Source organism: Dama dama, chromosome 5 (genome assembly GCF_033118175.1).
Source record: "Dama dama isolate Ldn47 chromosome 5, ASM3311817v1, whole genome shotgun sequence".
Lineage (NCBI taxonomy): Eukaryota > Metazoa > Chordata > Mammalia > Artiodactyla > Cervidae > Dama > Dama dama.
The window spans coordinates 10,165,130-10,171,178 of record NC_083685.1 but is presented as its reverse complement, the minus strand read 5'-3'; positions in this window follow the sequence as shown (position 1 = coordinate 10,171,178).

Sequence of the window (6,049 nt, the reverse complement as noted above, 5' to 3'; positions counted from 1 at the left end):
CCGCCAACGAGGAGGCCACCAGGCCAGGCCGGCAGAGGTCAGGCCGGGCGCCGAGTGCCACGGACCCAGCCGCCGCTGGCTGGGGTGGGGGGGCCCACACAGCATGTCTGCCCCGGGGCAGAGCCTCTCACCACCTTCCTTAGCTCTGTGCCCGTCCCAGCTCGCCTCAGCCCTGTTATCTCAGAACCAATAAAAATATTTCCAAGAGGAAGGTGGCTCTGGGGGTTCTTTGCTTCTCCTGCCTGGTTAGATGATGCGTGCATTTCCTGAGTACCAGCTGCACTCGGGGAACTGGCTCAAAAACCTTCCTGCACTCGCCTTGTGTGGAGTTCCATGAGGTCCCCAGCCTCTTCCACACTCATCTCAGAAGCTAGAACCCGGTACCTTTAACTGAAAGGGAGACTGGGTCATATACGGATGTAGCTGAACACAGCGCTGCCCCAAACAGAGTCAAGTTCTGTAAGGAAAGCAGACTGGATGTGGCTTGCGCAAGCCCTGGAGCAGGGTCTGCCTCACTTCCCGCCTCCCTGGAGCTTTCACACTGGTTGGGGAGACCGACAGGAGATAATCACATCCATATGTGATTACAAATTGCGGTCCTGCTTTTAAGGAAAAACGCGGGGACCTTTGGTGGGGTAGAATAAGGAGGTCTGGACTACTCTCCCGGGAGGTCAGGAGAGGCTTTCCTGAGGAAGTGATAACACGGTTTTTGCCCAGGAGGAAATCCCAGAGTGTGTGAGAAGACAGATGTAGAATCAGCCTTCATTCTCTCCGCCAAGCGAGAAGCAGGATCCTGTTGGGTCCTGGATTTATTATGTTCGTTGTGTGACTTTGGGCCAGCCACATCTCTTCCCTGAACCTTAGTTTCCTCATGTGCAATAAGGGGATAATAAAGTCCACTGTAAATGATCTCGGGATATTGCAGTGCCCACCTCCAGAGGCCTTGAAATAGTGCAAGGTGGCATTATTAAACAGGGTCCATTGTAATCACTGTCATTAATTTCTATAATCAAAGGCTTAAAGGAGTCTGAAGGAGAAGTTTGTGGGCAGAAGTTGCCCAGAATCTTTTGACAGGCTTGAGGCATAATCTGACTGGTGTGTGGGATGGAACCATGGACTCCAAGCCAGGGGTTCTCAAACTTGAGTTTGCTCATCAGGAGTACCTGGAGGGTTTATTAGGCACCCCCAACCCAATGATTCAGGTCCAGTGTTTGGGACAGACTTCGTGAAGTTGTATCTCTCACAAGCTTCAGGGGATGCTGATGCTCTCAGGACCTCAACTGGAATAACACGGCTGAACATCCCAGACACAGGGGACGTAGCTGATGGAGGCTGTGGGCTGCAGGCTGGAAGCGGGAGATAAGGAGACAATCCCCTGCCTCTCTGTAGCCACAGAGAGAGGATCCATGTTATCAGATCCATTAGAGGAGGATGGTGGGCTCCCCCCCAGCCCCACCCTCTAGAGGCTTGGGTAATCCCCGAATCCCCAGAGCCAGGGGGCTGGGAGCTCCAAATTCACTGGAATAATCCAATTCTGAGACTAAGCCCTTGGCTCTGCGCCCTGGTGGGCAGATCTGCAGCCTTGCCTGCTGCTGTACCCAGCTCTGCCCACAGACTCCAGATCCACACTGTTTCAGAAATCCAGTGGCCTAGCATCCCTGTCAGCTGACAGGGATGAGCCCTTGAGGGCACCACAGGGAGAAAATAGAGTTAGGGCGTCAACTTCTGTCCTGAGTACTGTGGTTTGCTAAAGTCACAGACACGGCGGCTATGATAAACGGACTTGAGAAGGTGTCAGGCCACTGTTCAGAGGAGCCCGCACACCCAGGACGGGGGGAAGCCCAGAGGTGGGGCTTCTGCCTCCTCCAGTGCTGAAACCCCTTGAACTTGTATATCTAGGCATTCCTAATAAGATCATTTGAAGAAGAGGTTCTCTTCCTTTCCAAGAACCGAGGCTCATTTTTCCTGGATGAACCCTATCCCAGGCAGGAACTCTTTTTATACCTTCTCCCCAGGCGGGTGTATCATCTTGGAAGAGTTCTCATTGTCTGTGAGGTCTGAAACTGAGCCTGGATTTGTCTCCTTGGACCTGTAAAGTCCAGTTCATTCACTCATTCAAGCACGTATTCAACCGATTTTTATTGAGCACCTAGTCTGCACCAGGTCCTCTGCCTGAGTCCCTGTCTCTTAGAAGCTCAGACTCTAGTAGGGAAATGGATAAGAAGGCAGACAAGGCTGATGTAGTGGTAGAAGTGCTATTTACCAGGTTACTTATGAGGTTAGCCTAGGAGAAGTGCGCGTACTAGAATCTACCCACCAATCTGGTGGGGCGGAAGGGACAGGTTTGCTAGGACCTGAAGGATCAGCTGTGCCGAGTCAGAGGAATTGAACCAACGAGTGTTTCTGGTTAAGGGAACAGTGGAAGCAAAGGCCCAGGGATAAGAGAGAGTGTGGCTTCTTCGGGAAATGAAGCAGAATTCCACTTGGTTGGTGTACTGGGCTGGAGGAAGGAGCAGAGATGATGCTGGTCAGAGAGGCAAGGCCTGATCCCACCCAGACCTTGGAGGGTGGAGCGTGATTAGCACGGAGCTCAGGGGAACTTATGAGGAGCAGCTTCCTTGTCTGAGCCAGGGCCACGGCAACAGAATACCTGGTGCTTGGAAAGGGCTCATATTTAACAGATAGGTCCAGAGCGTGGAGCAAATTCATAGGGCAGCCGGGGGGCAGCCAGGGGCAGCCAGGGAGCATACTCATAGCAGTCTGGTTGAGAGCCTGGTTCTGACCAAAAGACAGAGAAAAACAGACATCCTGGGCCCTTAATAGAAGAACACACCCCTTGGGGGGAGTTGCTGAGAGGAAAGAACCCGAGCCCGACTGTGCCTCTAGCTCCAGTGGGCAAGTGGCAGGAAATTCAGAGTACGGAAGAACACGTTGAGACATACCGTGAGTATTCCATCAGCAAAATTCAGACCTGGGAAGCTTCACAGGTCAAAGGGCTCAAACATATAAATGACAAGAAAAAGAAAGGGATGGATGGAGGACTTGTAGATGAAAAGAGACTTAAAAGTTATCAAGTTTTTTTTTTTTTTTTTTAAGTGGGCCTAAATAAATGACAGTGTTTAGAGATGTGCACTTGAATTGGAAAAAAACCCACCATAAACAGAATTATTCTTAAAAAAGTCTGAATAGTGGTTCCTTTTAGGGAGAGAGAGAGGGAGGGGACTGTGATTGGGCTTCCTTGGTGGCTCAGACAGTGAAGAATCCGCCTGCAATGCAGGAGATGTGGATTCAATCCCTGGGTGGTGAAGATTCCCCGGAAAAGGAAATGGCAAACCACTGCAGTATTCTTGCCTGGGAAATTCCATGGACAGAGGAGCCTAGCAGGGTGCTAGCGGAGTCCATGGGGTCGCAAAGAGTCAGACACGACTGCCCAACTAACACACTTAGGGAGAGAGAGGGTCAGGACTGTGATTGGGACAGGGCACAGAGAGGGGCTTCTGGGGAATCTGACAAACTTCTATTTTTTCAAAAATACTTATTTATTTATTTGGTTGCCCTGGGTCTTAGCTGCAGCATGCGGGAACTTTAGTTATAGCATGAGGGATCTAGTTCCCTGACCATGGATCGAACCCGGACATGCGTTGGGCACAAGGAGTCTCAGCCATGGACCACCAGTGAAGTCCCGCAAAGTTCTATTTCTTGATCCATATGGTAGTTACAAGGTTGTTTGAATCTCACTTAGTTGTACATTTATGCCAGGGTATTTTTCAGTTTTTCTTATTTTATGATAGAAGTTTGTTTTGTTTTGTTTTTTAAATATGAGCTGTGTCATTTTGGGTAAATTATAAGATCCTCTGGGGATTTCCCTGGTGGTCCAGTGGTTAAGAATGAATCTGAATAAACTTTTTAGAAAAAGAATAAATTTGCACTTCCACTGCAGGGGGCATGGGTTCCATCCCTGATGAGGGAACTAAGATCCCACAGGCCTCAAGATGTGGCTGGGAAAAAAAAACAAAAAACCCTGGGCCACAGTTTCCTTATCTGCAAAATGGGGATGATGTTACAGTGTTGTTCTGAAGACAAAACATCCTAGTGTACGCGAAGCCCTTGGAGCAGTGCCTGGCACACAGGAAGTTTCGTACAGTTTTTGCTATTTTTGTTACTATTGTGTTGTTATTCCTTTTTCCCCTATCCCTCTCTCCCATGTGTCTTCATGCCTCCATGATTCCCTCTCAAGGAAAGGGGAATGGAGAACTAGCCTCGGCATTCCTTAATGGCTGTGGCTGAACCTCTCATTGACAGTGACAAGACAATCACAGCTTAAGTCTGGGATCTGGCTCTCTGACCAGGCAGTGACAGTCTGCATGCTGTGGACCTGTGAAGCGGCCCTGATGCTGTTGGCTGTGCCTGCGGCTTAGGCTGTGGGGCCAGGATATCCCTTCACCCCTCTGGAGGTGTCTGCCACCTGCTCCCATGATCTTGCTGATGTCTGTCTTTTCTAGAAGGAGGACAAAGGGGCTGAGGTTCATGATCAAGGCATGGGCTTTGATGATAATATGAACTTGCTTTCTAGCCCATCTCTGCCACTTAACCAAGTTAAGGGATACAGGTGTTCCTTTTTGAGCCTTGTTATCCATTAGTTATGATAATAAGTGCATGTACCTGGGTGGGGGGGGTGGTTGGAGAAATACCCCATGCATAATGCTTAATAGAGGGCCTGGCTCAGGGCCTTCACATATGCTGTTCCCTCTGCCTGGAGTGCTTTTCCCTGCATTCATTGAGTGGCTGGATCTTTCTCATTTCTTGGGGTTGGGCTTAAATAGTTCCTTGGCTTCCCTTCTGAAGGAAGAAAGGAAGCCACCACCACATCTTGTTTACATTCTTTAGAGTATATGTGACATTTCTGGCCTGACATAGTTTATTATATTACAGTATATTCTTCTTTTCATTCTTTGACACCTCCTGCCCCTCACTAGAATTGAGACTCTCCACGTTGGCAGGGACCACCTCTACCTTGTTCACTGCAGTATCTCCAGTGTCTAGTAGGTACCTGGCAATTATTTACTGAGAAAAATCCACAAACCTATAAATATGCATTATTTGCTTCTCTGCAGCCTGTCTTTTCTGATGGGTTTGTGAGGGACATAAGCACAAGGATCTTGCCTGACCTGTTCTCCGCTGTGTCTCCTGAGCCCCTTGCACTGGTCGGCATGCACTGCATGGTCTGTAAATACTTGTCAGGCAGACAGGAGCCGGGGGTACAGAGGGTGGCAGGCATCTGTGACCACTGCTCTCAGGGGCAGGAAGCACTCCAGGCCCTGTCCCTGGTGGCTTCTTGACTCAGGTCTCACTCTGTTCCAATACTGGATTTTTGCGGACTATTTCTTTGTGCTGCGGGGCCCTCAAAGTGACAGGCAGTGCCCTGTATTGGGAAAACAGACAGCGGATTGGGGGTTGGGCAGACCTAGACGCTAGTCTCTGATGATCAGTCGTTAACAGTCTCTGGGACCTTGAGTCACTTGCTGAAGCTTCAGTTTTCTCATCTGTAACATTGTCCAATATGGTGTGACTATTTAAGTGAAGGCAAATTCAGTAAAAATTTACTTCCTTAGTTGTACCAGCCACATCTCATGTGTTCAACAGCCACGTGTGGCCAGTGGTCGCTGTGTTAGATGGTGCAGATACAGTACGTTTCCATCATGGTGGGAAGTTCAAGTCTAAAGGGACAACTGACAAGCAAACTGGCGTGCAAGCGCTGACTATTACATTTCTTCTTGCTTCCCTAGTTTGCCCATCTCACGGGGAGGGAGTGGAAAGGATACACTGCTTCATTTGTTTATACAGTGTTGTTGGGGGTGTTAAGTCCTTTTCATCCCTCATTTCACTCCATCTATACACCCACTCTATTTTACCGATGAGGAAACTGGGGTTCAAAGAGAGGTATGACTTGTCAAGACTGTCCCTGGTGTTCCCAACTCCAAAAAATTGTGTCCTTAACACAAGAATAGTCTGGGAGATAGTAAGAACAGCTAATATGTAGGAAGAGCTG